Raw genomic sequence first — 15,901 nt, forward strand, 5'->3', positions numbered from 1 at the left:
AATGATAAGGAACGTTAATGTCCGCGTGTATGTACCGTCAGTGGAAGTGATCGTGGCCGTGATGTGTCGCTTAGAGGTCGTTGTCAAGGTATCTAGAGCTCCGATCGGGACCGAACATTTGTTTTGCCTTATCCTTAACGATTTTGCTAATTCCTCGGTAATGAAGTTCATACTGGATCCGGTGTCGAGCAACGCTCGACAACGGATTGGTTGCTGTTTATCATTCAAAATATTAATCTGCGCTGTGATGACTAGATCATTGGACAGTAATTCGGATGCTATTGGTTTGATATGTTCGGTCATGAACGGAGTCGTCGATCGTCGGCGTCATTGGTTGTGTGTTCGTTTGTCACTGGGCGGTGGACTTGCAGACGCGGCTGTTCGTGGTGTTTCCGATCTGTGGTCTGTTGTGTGCCTTTTGCGACGAGTGGGTGATACGTAGGGTGGCAAAGAAGGTGTTGTGGATCGGCTATTTGATGGGGAAGATTTCGGGCTGGACGTGCTGGAACGAGACCCTGAATGGCGTTTTGTCCTATGCAGCATTGTATGATGTCGTTCTCCGCATACGCGACATGATCCTGCGAAACAATGCTTCGTTGTGTGCCCTTTCCCGAGGCAGTTGAGGCATAGTGATGCCCTTTTGACCTCCCGAATGCGTTCGCGAAGGGATTTGGTTTTGAAGGTGTCACATCTCCAAATGGGGTGTGGTCCTTGACAGGTGGGGCATGTTGGAGTAACCTGTGTCGCCGTAAGTGCATGCCCTCGTGATGCGCGTTGACGGACAGGAGTAGTTTGTTCCGGTGATTCTCTTGTTTGTCTGACTGTGGTGATCGGTCTGGAGCTTCGTGCTAATCTCTCTAGGAAGTTTAGTAAATGAATGTACGGAGGCACCTCGTTATTGGGCAGCGTCATTTCCCATTGCTTTTGGATACTTAGTGGTATTTTCGAGAGGATGAGGCTGTTGAGCATAGCACTGGTATCGGGGTAGGATTCTCCTAATTTGTTCAATGCATATATGTGTTGTTTAAATGTGTGGACTAAGCGCCTTAATTCCGTTGGAGATTCCTTGGTTATCCTTGGATAATCAATTATTGCCATGCAGTGACTGAAAGCTGTGTATCGTGGACATTCGAAACTTTCTTGAGAACGGCAATAGCCTGACTGTAGTTTACATTACTAAGGGGTAACGCGTTTAAACAATCGGCTGCTTCTCCTTGCAGGGTGGACTGCAGGTAATGGAATTTCTGTATGTCAGTGAGACTAGGATTTTTATCGATTGTGGAGGAAAAGGTATCATAAAACGTGTTCCATTTTTCTAAGCTTCCGTCAAAGGTAGGGAGCCGAAGATCTGGTAATTTAATGGATATCGGATTTAAACTTGCGGATGATGCACAGGTTGGAGGGTTTATGGATGTCGACGGCGAAGCTGTTTGCGCGTTCCTCAGAAGATTTTGTAGCCTTGTGTCTACCGCGACGTACTGATCCCTTATTTCGAAGCCGCGCGCTTGTTCCTCCTCGTCCAATACTTCTAATTCGAGTTGAATCGCTTCGAATTGACTCGCAACTTCGGTCAGTTGTTTCTCGTAATTCTTTAATAAGGAATTTTGCTGACTCTCAGATTGCTCGTACTCGTCCAGTCGATTCGATAAATATGTGAATCGGCCGCTACAATAGCCTCGTCTCCGACGCAGAGAGATGAGTTGGTCTTCGCTCGTCATCGCTGCCGAGGATAGGAGATGGTTGAAATAAGGAACGAGCTTACCTTACTGTCGTGCGGCGTGAGGTCGCGTGTATGTTAAGTTGTGAAATTCGTTGCGTTGATGATTGTCCAGCTGCGACGGAAGGCTGCGTGGTTGCGTTCCCTTGCCAATGGGATGTGCTTCTTCGAAGATGACGCGCCTGACGTCACTGGTTTTGATAAAGTCACGTGGCACTGTGTGGTCACTGGTAAGTGCACTCTTCACTGGCACGTGATCCGGCTCGAAGGACCAAAATGTTTCGATCATTCGCGGAGAGACGCGATCGCGAGATATCACGTCAACGAGAGTTGTAAGTTCTCGTTACGATTGAACTATCGACGCCACGAACTGATCGATTCCCTTATTTCGATTATGATAATAAGGGTAGTTCAATGAAATCTCACAGAATCAACACAACTAAATTAATATTTATTGCACAACTTATTAACTAGAAAATCTAAATGGAATAACAAAAGGAAATGTGACAATGTAATGCGCGATACAAAATATGTGTAGACTGTTTGGCTTCTCGAAACGTTCTGATTCTTTCTGGAAGGCGACCCCCACTACCTTCGGATCACGCCACCGTCTTCGGATCACGCCACCGTCTTTTACGCCAGATCAAATAACGGCCACGAATCGACGTTTCTGGAGGTCGCTCTGCTTAATGAACCATGCGCTTGCCACTACAATGTTTATTTTGCCGGGCAGCCGCGACGATCCGTCTGTGACATTATAGTGCCGCGACCAACAGTGAAGAATATGATCTATGGCAAGCCGCATGGCGTAACAATATTAGTGTATCTTCAAGAGGAAATCGTATTTTGTATTCTTTTACTTACTTTTTTGAATATCGTTGAGATACCGTATTATTTTTTAAATACGTATTCAAGTAAAATTAATACCGCAAATATTGCTAGAGTTAATGTCTTTGTTAGAACAAATTCAAATTCAACGGATGTACGTAGACTGTAGAATAGATAACGTTGGGAAGAAAATACTTTTTTAATAGAGAGTGTATAAACGGAAGGAACGAAGAGAATGATAAAGAAGAGGAAGAGGGAGGGAGCGATAAAGAAAATTGAAAATTTCACTCGGTGAAATTATTTTCTCATTTCCTTTGGATTTGCAAACGTTATTCGTTAACCGTTCTATGGCATACGTTATAACGCATTTCTCATTTATGCAGAGAGCATTTAAATGTAGTCAGAGGTTTTGATTTAAAATCAGTAATTAATAATTAAACAGCGGCGTATTTATCGAACACTTGGAAACGGTAGTTAAACTGGCATGTCAAATCGATCGGACAACGCCAGACGCGCGGCCGTATTTAATTCAAGTAACGATAACTGGTACGCTGCTTGGCGCATTCGTGCCACCGGATTAAATTACAATTCATATTCTTCAGAAAATAAATTGTACAAATAGAACTGTGTAAACATGAAGCCTCGTCGACCAACAATCCGCCTACAAATCTTGCAATACGGAATATCGGCTACCTGTCCAATCATCCTACCGTGATAAATTCTGTTTATACGCTGCTTAAAAGGACGGAAACTTCGTTCGGACGATTCATTCGAGCCGGTGTATATTCCGATATAGCATCAAAAGAAGTTATTCTATCAATAGGTTATCGAGAAAACCACGCGATTTCAAAGAGTGATATTATTTTTTGTCGAAAATTAATTAAATGGTGTAATCGAACGATAACTGAAAAGAAACCTCACAGTCCGATCTAATTTCGAGAAGTATCACATCAATTCTGACCTGACCTGGGCTGTTTCATTTACTCGCTTCGTCCAGGCTTTCTACTTACCCGCCACGCTTTCCTGGCCGAATCGAAACTTCAAAGATCGTCCGATTCCTGGGAGCAGCTACTCACGATCAGAGAGATCGACTTCTCGCGGATATTGCTCACCGGTGCATCGGCTTTTAACCGGTTTACCTTGTTCCCTGGTGGTAGAAGGGCAAAGGCTAAGTTCAGTCGGCCCCGGGAAGAAGCTTCCAATTTCCGCGTTCTCGCGTCCGCCTATCCCCTTTCAAACGTTTTCACTTCGCCAGAGAGATCTTTCTCGGCAAGTGACTCCCGAAGAATCTCGGAAACTCGAGGTTTAAGTGAATTCGAACCGCGCCTCGGCTAAGATTACCACCTCCCAATTTCGCTTTTCTCGCGATCCCCCCGTTCTAACGGAGATCGTTTCGAATTCCTCGAACGCCACAGATCCTTTTCTCCGTCGTACAGTTTTTCGTCGTTGCCTCGGAATAGCGAGCTGCTTCTTCTAACGAAACTTTTCGTATCTGCGCGAACCATCTATCGAAGCCGGCTGTGTATTCGAACGATCCTCGTAACCGTTGGTTCGAGTCATTCGTATGGAATAGTAGGCTCGATTGGAATAGATCTTGAATCGACAACGGCTGCTGCTTGACCTGAATTGCCGTCAAGATTATGATAGTTAGGAGAACGCCTTTGGAGATCTCTCGATTCACTGGAACGATACTCGAGCAAACAGAGATTAACGATGTTGCTGTACCACTTCTCTCTGATCCTCGGGTTTAGCGACGTCGTGATATCGTACTCCTTTGATTTCGAATCTTAGTTTGAGTTATAGTCGAAAGATCCACACGACCCGAGGGGTTATTTTCGAACAAAGTTTTCTACTGGGTCATTTAGCCGGGTTGTCCGAATTTGATCGAGAAGGACTGCTCGTGTCATTTGTCTGTGGGTTTCTCAAACGCTGCGTAACAAGCTTGGAGTTCGGGCATAATTGCGAGCGAGTGAAATTTTGAAGCTTTGAAGTTGCTGCTATCACTCAGGTCATAAGGTAAGGTAAGGTCTGGAATTCGATTCAAAGTTTCTAACGACGACTGTTTACACGTGCTCCGGATATTACTAGGGTGAAAGATCAACAGACTTGTCTGAGTATCGGATACAAAGCCAAGCATAAAAATAAGAGGATAAAAATATCTCTAGATAAAGAATTAATAGACAAGATAAAGTGCAGAACGGCCTATAAAGAGTGGGGACACTTGAGGAGTTTTCAAAGCCCCATTAAGCACCACGTGCGAAGGAATCCATGAAATATGTATCTGAGTTTCTTTCCATTTTTCTTTTAATCATAATCTATGATAAATAGGGCTAAATCAGGTTCCCTTGATGTCGAAAACAGATTATTTATCATTTACGGGGAAAATTCATTAAAATAGAAAGTTACACGGAAAGTATATACATTGCTAGTATTAATAACTATACAATTAATGCAAATGAGGCAGCCAATCATTATTGCGAGGCTGAACATGTAAAATATCGTAGTATTTTAACTTCCTCATTGGAACATTGATTTTTAAATTCTCAATAATTCAAGGACAGCCTATTAGACTACTGAAAACTTTCTATGCAAACATGTCATGAAATTGTCTTCTACTTCCTAATATAGGGGAGGGGGAGGGGCAAGATCAAGCAACGTAAACTGATAGTTGCGGCGAGGAATATTAAACGGTTGTTTTAGCACTTAGACGAAAAAAATCTATGTCGCTCTTTTATAATTCGAGCGAAGCGATTATTATCACGTCTGTGTATATAAAACTAATTAACTTCCTCTTGTCCTTTCCTCAACTGTTTTATTTGATTCAGGTTCATTTTAATCTTGGACAATCCGATTTCTCATAGAATCAGGAATTTCCGCGTATCAGCTGCGTTTATATCAATATCGCGGTATTTGAATCGCAGCGATCAAAGCATCTTTTTGAATTTCGACAGACAGCTGTCGAACGAGATGGCCCAGGCGTGGGGGAGATTTCGTTTCTCGAATTAACAGAGTCGCGTTCTCCGTGCTTCTTCTGCCAGGCCATGCAACACTGGCTTGGAATACCTCGATGAGCGAAACCAGGACGAGTGCAAACGTGATTTGAATATTCCCAGTGTCGATAGAGCCCAGGGACGGAATCTAGCGCGCCCTTCCTCTCTTTCCGATTCAAAAATAAGAATTCCCTCTAGTTTCTAATTTTTCGGTAACTTTATTAGACATTAATTGTTACACTAGTACTTTGTATCATTTTGTAATGTCTCGTTGAAATTGGCTCGTTAAATATTATTTCACAAGTTTATTTATTACGGGAGAATATCTTACGTAACCCGAAATACTAAAATAAATTAATAGACGATCATCTTTTTCGGCATTTCAATTTATTTATTTATGGAATTAATCAGAATTGTTTGTGGGCAGCCTAAACACGATATACGCGCTTATTCGAAATTTCTTAGGCCAGTGATGGAATTCATACGCTGCTGCTCAATTTCCATTCAAGCATTCCCTACCCTTGTTGAATGTCCTTCTAATTAACTATTTTCGTTTCCTGCAGGATACCAGGAAAACTTGCGCAAACTTCCATCGAGCGATTCAAGATTCGGTGGTCGTTTCCCCCGACAAACAGGCCGATCCGTGGCGCGTGGCGCGCGTCCCGGAAAAGTGAGCCCTCTTCAAACAGCCCTTGCGACAATTCTCCAGGGCTGAATATTGAATACGTTCGTCAAGCCGGGAGCGTGAGTTCCGGCAGTGGCGGCGATGGGGGAATTGGACGGAAACAAATGCCAGATATTCCGGCGGAAAGTGGGAGCGGTCGATCAACGAAAGTCCTCCCGGACGGACGAGGCGAGGGTGGAAACGACCGGTCCTACGGATTCCGCGGGTATTGCCCACATATGTAACCTCTTTTCGGTCTCGTTTCCGGAAATCGCTGATCTTGGAACAAACGAGCGTTCCATCGAACAGTCCCTTCGCTTAACCAGAAGCGCTACTCTCTAGCTTCCTTACGTGGAATAGTTTTGGTCGCGATAGCTCTCGTGAATTTACTGCTCCTCGTCGCACGTGCAGTAACTTAAGGGTGGTGGCCGCTTGGATAGGGGAAGAGGGGGCAGGACAGGAAGCACAATCGCCGCTTCGACGATTTAAAGTTCGTCTGATTCGAGAGTTACTTCGGACCCTCTTTCGACCATCTTTCTGGATACGTTTGACGATCCACCTTCCATCCCTCTTCCGACTGAGATGAGAAACATGATACGGCGCGATTGTCCGGAACATCAGATATTTCGAGGGTGATTTTCTGTGTGTTCAAAGAAAGTTTAATCGAGGATCTTGTATACTTTTTTCGTCACTATTGTAAACGAAAAGGGAAAAAATCGATTGGTGGAGACGCCGTGTAATTAGATTTTCCAGTCACAGGGGAATATTTCATCGTTCTTCTTTAGTTCTATCGTGATCTTTACGATTTATTCATATAGACTTTACATAAAGTGTAGCATTTTTACTTCGATAAGGTATTATACAAACATTTCCATAATGATAACATTTAGTATTAGGTCCCTGAGCTGAGCTAAATATTTTAATATTTCGCCACTGTAACGAAATGTAATTGCAAAGGAACAATGTACCAACAAGTTTGCTTTAAAACACACGATCTTCCGTTACAACGTCCTATGCATAAATTCTTACACGTTCCTGTATGATCCACCGCTTTCCGCAAACTAGAGGACTGCGACCACCAAGGCAAACCTGATTGATTCGCGGGCAACGACGCGACAACCGCAATCGATCAAATGCCGATATACGCTGCACGCAGCTGCATGTTATAGCCGAGTGCATTCTGTCCGAAAAATCAGCGCCAGTCGGGCACGAGAGGATTCAAGCTGATTGCCAGGTTTCTGCCGGCGAATACCGATTACTCGATGGTAGTGGAGAACGATTCTACGACTATCGAGCTGCCGCGATAAATCCTCAGAAGTTTAAAGGATGTCGTAATGGATTCGGGCTATATATCTTCATGTGGTACATTGATTCGGGGCGACCGTCCAGAATATTCCGAGTGATCGAAAATTTTTGCGGTCGGCCAGGGATCTCTCGATCCAAATCTTCCCGATTATCTCCGCTGCCTTTTCGAGTTTACGAGGCCTTGGCCAAGGAGACTAAGCGGTTGAGGGCGTTTTCTTTCGTGGGCAAATCACACGGAAATTGCCTGGCCTTGCGTGCATAAAACGGAACGCTGTAACAGGGACGTAATAGCGAGTCGTAAAACACGAATGGGTGGTGGAAAATACATACGCGAATAGCTGACGGTACATTTTTGTTATATTTACCAGTTTTTCAATTCGTGACGAACAACCGATGTCTGTCAGACGGATGGGCGATGCCACCTCCTGTTTCAAACTGATGTTATTTTGAAGAAACGTTTCATTTCGATTAATAAACGATTCGCGGTAATATATGACGAACAAATAGGAGGAAATACAAATAGCGTGTATTATTAGTAATTGCTAAATGAATAAACAATTTCGCATATAGAGTATCGAATTGAATTATACCAATTATTTCTTATAAATATTGACACGAAATATTGTAAATATGACGGAGATAGAATGGCTGCAGTTAAAAAATGAATTATGGTTTCCTGCTAGGAGTTCAGCGTTACGCAGGTCAAGCGCGAGAAAACTGTGTTCGTTCTCACAAGACTAGTGGAGTTTTGGATAATAATGTAACTCCCTCGGGTTTCCACTCACGGTAATCCCCTTGCGGTAAGACCCGGAGATCGATATCGCTCGCGATACACAGAAATTCCCCTGTAATCGTGAGCGATGGTGGTCTAATTGGCTATGAACTTAGCGGATTCCTTGGAATACGAGGTCTATAACAGACTGATAGCTCCAGATCTAATGCGTTTACCTATAATGAACGCAATCGAAATGGTACAGGGATCTTTCACGAAAAATAAAATTATCTATTAGGATTCTCATCCTCGTTACTATTAAAAAGAGATCCATTTCGTTCATCCATTTTGTCTTTGAACAGACAGTTCGTCAAGGTACTTACTTCTATTCAAGTCATTTCCCTGTTCGTTACATGGTATTATACAATGCTACAAGAAAAGGGATAATCCCCTGAAATTAACATGGATAGAGATCACGTATATACTGGGCCGGTACAGGTCTCCTACGTAGTTTGGCTAATTAATCCATTCAGATAGGTATCTTCGTTCTACTCCATATTCCATACGCAAATCACCTGCAAATCCTTTTCATCCTACGATGACGATCTTCGTTTTGCGTCATACCGAACTTGTGACTTTCTTTTACAACGCACTACAGCTTTTGTCGAGTGGAATCTAAAGACTCTAGTCTTAAGCGTCATTTTGAAAGTTGTGCGCTGATGTATTAAGTTTGTGCACATTGTGTACAGTTTTACACGTTCATTGACTTTTGCGTATGATCAGGAGCTCGATTGACAGAATCAAAACTGATATTTTCAGATTTTACACGTCAACGGGCTATCGTACGTATGTTAAAAATAGTAATAGTTAAAACTAAAAATATAAAAAAAAGAGCACAAAATTGGCGAGCCGGAAAATGGATTTCTCTGTTCGAAACGCAACGCTCTACATTTTTCTCGTTTTACTATTTCCTTGTCGATCGATCTGGCCGAGCGGTAGAGCAAGAGCCGGCCGATTAGGTGGATGAAACGAGCGTGCCTAGGCGACACGAGAGCCGTTGGCGTTTATTAGAAACGGAATTCGACTTCATCCGGAGGACAGAGCTTCGAAGGGGTCGAATTCGTTTCACAGTCGCTTGTTCTTCTTCTTCGTGTTCCGGTTCGTTCCGACTTGGAGACGCAATGGAGATGGAATGGCCGAGTCAGGATGGAGAAAAGGGTGGATTGGGAGACGGCTGGAAGGATAAAGAATCCCCGTGGACGGGTTAAAGTATGGCGTAGTACAAAGAGCCGGAGCAGCTCAGCACTTTGAAAAGAAATATCGCTCGGGAGATAGGAAGGGCCGCTTCTTCTTGCTCTGAGGAAGCGTAGCGAGGAAAGGGGACGCCGACCAAGGAGAAACATCGATAGAAGGAGGCAGAGGAAACGCGTGTAGCGGCGACCGGATACGTATAAAAGAATGACTGAATATCGATTCGGGTGCGCGCATCCACGCCTAACCCGTTTTAAGTCTCGCCAGGGTATTGGAGTTGCGCGCACCGTGTGCGTTCCTCGCGCCGATGCAATTCCGACGAACGTTTATCCTCCCGTGGACAGTTTAATCGATTCCCCATGGTTTTAATCGGTGCCACCTCGTTGTTTATCCCAGTGAATCCGGCAACCTTCTGGCTCGGCTCGGAACAGGCTGTGTTGTGTTTCAGTATACAGAGCGAAGGAGCCCTCTGATCGATCTACGAGCTTCGGAACTGACTCGTGAATAGGCACGAGATATTCGAACTACGTATATATGGTTCGAATTACTCGAAGTTTAATCCTCATTTTACTTTCTAGCCGTGGTACGGTGACCGGTGTTTATAGTTGACAGAGTTTCATTTCGTTCCGAGTAGACAGTAGAATGCTAATACGAGGAGTCTGCGATGAGATTTCAAAGCGTGGACGGATTAAAATTCGATCGGATAACGGTGTAAGAAGAAACGGAAAGTTTTATTAAATCAGAGGGAAGCGCGAACCGAGAACAGGTAGGTTAACTCGGGACTAGAGAATTTTATTAAAATTCACCGTTGCGATTGTTGAATCGTAATGCGACGGCAGACAGATGGATTGACACGCTCTCACGATCTGCATACGTTCTCTGTGAAGCTTACGGAGGAAAGAGAGAATGGAGATTGCCGAATTTCTTCGTGATGGCGGGGGACGAAATTTTGCCTGCTCGCGCTGGAAACAATCTTTGACTTCCAACGGAGAATATATAGAACGATCCGAAAGTAACCCGCCGCAAAACTTTGCGGGACAGTATACTCGCACGTAGAACGTTTATGGAATCTTTCTAACTATATTTCTCGTCTCGCTATCTCTAGCCTCGATCACGAAAACTTGGTGTTCCATTACATTTGCATCATCGTGTACAAATCGCGGGAGCAAGTAGATTAAACTTTCCGCGGGATTGGAATGTGTACGTGGTTGAATCCGAAGCAATACTAGCGTTAAACGCCGCAACGGAAGCACACGGCACGTATAGCCGGCCGCATAAATTAGTAGCTGCTTCGTGAAAGTTGCCGGGCAATCATAATGGACGACGCTTTAAAAGTGGCGCGGCGAAGTTTCCGTATAAATTAGAGGAAGTTCGCCGTAAACAAGATGCAGCGGCCTTTTCCACGCTCCGCTAGAACAATCGGGAAATATTTATCGTCGAGAGCGTACGCCAAATAGTGGCGATCACCGTGCAGTTTTACGGCGTTTCTGTTGCTAACCACCCTGGCAAATGGACGATTCCGCTTAGCTCGAAACTCTTACGTATTGCTGATCAAACAGTCGTATACTTTGTCTTCCAGTCGACCCTTATTCCGATCCATTTGCCACCGAACGACCGTCTGATTTTTGAAAGAAATTCTCCTTCGTCCTTGGACGTTTGTACCTAGCAGTCGCTACGATAAGAATAAATCCAAGTTTTCATTGGAATTACGGAGATTTGTAAGAAGTGACAATAGGTTGGTGGAACCTGAGAATTATAGTGGTGTGTTACTAGTATTTTTTCAAATCATGAAATCGTATCGTGGTAAAAAATAAAGTTACAGCTTAATTAATTACAAAATGTTTGTTTGTCAAAGTCGAAATACGTGACTAGATTCATATTCTTATGAACTGAACACTACTCGAATCTTCAAAAATCTTGTCTTGTGGAAAATTCGCATAAATGTATATAAATAATAGCATATCGCACAGAATGTTGATTTATTATTCAAAAAATATCCAGGTTACGTTTCCTGGATTCTGAATTTTATTCACTAGCGAGCAAATTAATTATTCAGCGTATTCCTGGGGTTCGGAGCGACTCAGACGGAAGTAGATCGGTGAGGGATCGTTGTTCGAGGACCGCATCGTTAATTTCGCGCCGCTCATTAATCCGAGGCTCGAGGTACGACGCCGCTCTATGGCCTAGGGAGTACAAACACAGTGCGAGAAACCAATTGAAGAAGGAGAAAGGAGAAAGCTGCGGGCGAGAAAGGTTGGAACGGGAAAAAACGAGTTTGCGAGTTTTCCTACGGTTCGAAATAAACTGACAGTATCGGATGTTGTAGAAAAACGAGAAAATATTTCAATTTTTCATCGCTCGAAAGGTATTAGATACAGCTGTAAGCTAATTTCTGGCTGGCGTATCGCAACCGATGCTCGTTTTAATTTAGAACGAAAGAACACGGGTCGATGCTGTTTCAGTAAATTAACGAGCCATTTCGTTGCGTCGAGAGGCAAACGGATTACCAAAGGGAATGCAGACGATATGCGAAACCAAGACGAAAGGTTTGCGAATTTATTCGCCGTCTCGCGATCCTCTCGTCTTCTAATTGTACGAAACCCGTCATGGAATTCCTCGAAGAGTCTCGGAACTTTGTCTGTTCGAGTTGCGCTACCAAAGTTCTATTAGCTGCCGCTTGAAGATTTCGGAAGTTAGCTGAAATCAGAAGTACCTGTAAATCACCGGAGCCCTCCAAAATGAGCCTTGTTTAACTCTAAAACGTTTGAAAACAAAGATATTTCATCGCCGGTAGTTTTGTTTAACCACGCTTAATCAGGCTTATTTTACAAGTTTAAGGACCTTCAGCTATTGAAGTCTTTTTTCAAGATAAATTGTACTCTTCCACGCGATCTGTAGTTACTTCGGTCGACTTTAGATGGGTTCGTGACACGACACTAAGCGGCAGCTGCCACGATTATGTGGCGGCCAATGAACACGCACGCACCAGACGGAGAATATTATTTTTAATTAACCGTCTCTCTGGCTGTTCGCCCGCCACGCCGTTTCCATAGCGTCGTTAATCCGTACCACGCGACGCTATCGGGAATCCGCCAGGCATAATGTTATCATCGCCGCTTTTATAATTAGAATTCAAGTCCCTCGATTCGTCCTTTTGCCCTAGACGGTCCTCCGCCTCCGACAATTTCTTCTATGGCCATTCGAAGCCGCCAGGCCAGACCGTTTAATTTCTTTCACCTTCGACTTTGTTCTTCTCACGATCAGCCCTTCGTTTTCTTTTCTCCGACGCTGCTTTGTGAGGAAAATTCAGCTCTGCAAAGGCGTAGAGAACGTTTGAGAACGTTTATGTGAACATAGAGGCAGCTATGTTTTGCGAAAACACGGAGAAATACTCGAGAAAAGGGATTAAAGGTCTTCTAACGTTTATAACAGTTTTATTTCAGTATAGACAGTTAAGGGTGGTTTTCTACCGGCTTCTTGTTTTATGTTCTGTAGCTGAAACGACGAGAAGAGGGAATGTTTGGTTGACAAAGGAATCGTGCGGATAGAGTCTCGTGATACCTTGGATCGATCGGCGGATAGAGCGGATTATTTCGACAGTTGCTCGAAAAATGGAAATTACACGAATGTCACGGAATGTCACGGAAGCCTTCAACGTCTTGAAAGTATTAAGGCGCCCGAGGGATCCCAATTACAATAGTCGAAAATGTGCCCGAGGTCCAAAAGTGCAGTGTCTGAGAATCGAGAGATAATTGTCGACGTTCGTCGTTTCTTCATTCTCGATGATAGCCAGATGTTATTAAAAATGTATAACATAAATTCCTCCAATTTTTTGGAAAAATTACGAGCGATAAAACTCAACGATGAGACAGACGCGTCTAGGCGGATGGACGTTAATTTTACAAGGGTTAATGAAATTACCAGGTGAAATTTACGTTCGTGGAACGATGTTCTCGTGCCAACGCGTCGAACGCCACTCACGAAGAATTTAATAAATGAATTGAACACATTCGTGGCCGATCTGATAAATTGAACGAACGCGTGGGAAATGCCCGAACCGGTGTTAACGGTAAATTGTGGCTCGACGAAGCACATATTCTCATGAAATTCGTCAAAGCTCGTCTACCCGTTACATTCGACGTTGAATCTCCCCTCTTTCCGTCCATTCATTTACGTAAAATGGTGTAATTTCTTTTGTCGTCCCCGTGATTTATCGTCCTTCCGATTCGTCCGCGCTGCAGTCACATAAATTTTCACGACTGTCAACCAAGATATTCGAAGATCATTCCGTAACAAGCTTTTAATCCCACCCCCATTGATATCTTTTACCAAGTATCACTGCGAAAGAATAGATTTGAGAAGAAAAGATGCTGCGATAAAAAGACGACAAAACGACAATGGGATTGGATAATTCATTTCTCCCGCGAGAGTGTACGTTTCAGTTCGATTTCCTAAAATGACTCTGCTTTTCCTCGATCCGTCGTCGATCGTAGAACAATTTTTGCGTTTTCTGGCGTTCGTGGAAGTGCCCCCTAGCCCCATAATATTGATCTATCCGAAGACGTGGCTCCATAAAAACTACGGAACGCCAACGAAATCGTGAAAATACAGCATACAACGCGTTTCGTTATGGCCATAATCCTGCGTTCGATTTTCACGCCACATGCTCGAAGATATTTATTTCTTATATTTATGGGATTTGCGGACAGTGTCCGTGTAGGACAGCGATAATGCGATGCGAATGGTAGACGACATCACAGCGCTCGAATCGAATTTCAAGCGTCTGAGAAAATGTATCGTCATGAGGATATGTAATGATATTTCTGCTTTTTCCTTATTTCGTTCTCTATTCCTTCGTCGTATCATTAGAATTGTACGATTTTCATTGCATCGTAAGTATATAAATGCACAGATTATTCGATATTGTTAGAAAATATCATATGTGGCACCCCATGGAAAGAAAAATTTGTTTCTGAGACGGAACAGAAAGATTCACATGCAACACATTCAATGTTTCAACTCTCTCAATGCAATCAACGCACTCAATTCACTTAATGAACGTGATGCACTTGTGCTAATCCAATCTACTTGATCTTACCTTCACTGTTCGCACGACTATATTTCACATGGTACAATCTTTCACTTAAATAGCTCTTGATCAATTCTCCAAGATGTATTCAACGATTCACCATCTTCTCAGCAATGTACTAAAGACCAATTAAAAAGAAATTTGCAATCAGAGGTTCAAGGAATAAATATCAAACGGAGAAAATATTTAAGAGGTATTATCGACAAGAATTTTCGGACAAGAAACGGTTCGATGTTTCGCATAGATAACTCTAAACCAATTTTCCAAGGTATATCCAACGATTCAATGTCTATTTTTTCCAAAAATAATTAACCAAAGATTACTTTTCTGCAAGAAATTGCACATCGAAGATTTAGGGAAAAAATATCAAACACGAAGAAAGTGCTGAAGACATCGTGCTTGGAACGACAAACGACTCGAAGAAGCTCTAATCTTTATCGAATGCATGATTACGCGAAAAATACGGAGAATAGAAAAATATTTCGGTTAAAAAATTCATAAGCACATCAAGAACGAGTTCCGGCGTGGAAAGGCGGGGCAGACACGACAAAAGGGCGACACCTTGCCGCAAAAACGTTGCACGAGACTTCCTGACCCCTCCTTTCGTTTTTCCTGAAATCTCCTCCCCTGTTTTCACTCGGGCGCCGCCGTGTCTACGAATAACAGATGCAATTACCGCGAGCGCTGCTAGCGATTGCTTGTATTGTTAGCGAGAAATCGCCGCTTAGACACCGTCGGCGCTTTCGCTAAACGCTATTCATTATGAAATTCGTGGATTTCGCTTTTGAAAGGAGATTGGAGCTTTCTTATCGAGGTTCGTGGTTCGGAAGCTGGCGGAAATTTCCAGAGGGGAGAAAGACTCGTACAGAGAAAGGAGAATTGATATTTAGAATGTAGAAAAGAGAAGTTTTTGCTAGCCGCGAGGCAAAAGGTATTCAGGCCTGCGAAAAGTGACAGTCCCTTAACAAAGGCGTTTAACAAGCGAGCGCGTCGCGCTCACGAGGAAAAAGACGGCGCTCGTTCTCGTGGAATTTATTCATGAGACTCGTCTTGTTTCGATGTTAATGACGCGTCGGATCCTTTGTGGATTCCTCGGTAATGAAGGAATGGAAAGAATGGACCAGCACGCTATCGATTACAATGCGCTATCGCCCCGGGCCGAGATCGGTTGCTCCATTACCGTCGTCGAACGGTCAAAGTCCGTGAATTACGCGGAATAAAAGTACGCCACGAGGCGCCGAATCGATTTCGTCCCGCCGAAACTCCGGCCATTGAGCTTTAATTCGACCATAGGAAACGACCGGCGAATTTTAGCCGACTTTTTTCAATTTTTCGATCGCACGCC

The 15,901-nt window shown here is 43.5% G+C and overlaps 1 long non-coding RNA gene across 1 annotated transcript in view; it reads right to left on the minus strand.

Annotated features, from left to right (window-relative positions):
- Positions 1-12,334: 12,334 nt before the first annotated feature.
- LOC117235296 overlaps positions 12,335-15,901 on the minus strand; it is a 64,277-nt gene continuing 60,710 nt past the window's right edge. The window contains exon 3 of the long non-coding RNA XR_004493650.1: positions 12,335-12,779. This is a non-coding gene — a long non-coding RNA (uncharacterized LOC117235296). The remainder of the gene's footprint in view (positions 12,780-15,901) is intronic.

The sequence above is a fragment of the Bombus vosnesenskii genome, unplaced genomic scaffold (assembly GCF_011952255.1).
Source record: "Bombus vosnesenskii isolate JDL3184/JDL3185 unplaced genomic scaffold, Bvos_JDL3184-5_v1.1 scf7180000013315, whole genome shotgun sequence".
NCBI lineage: Eukaryota > Metazoa > Arthropoda > Insecta > Hymenoptera > Apidae > Bombus > Bombus vosnesenskii.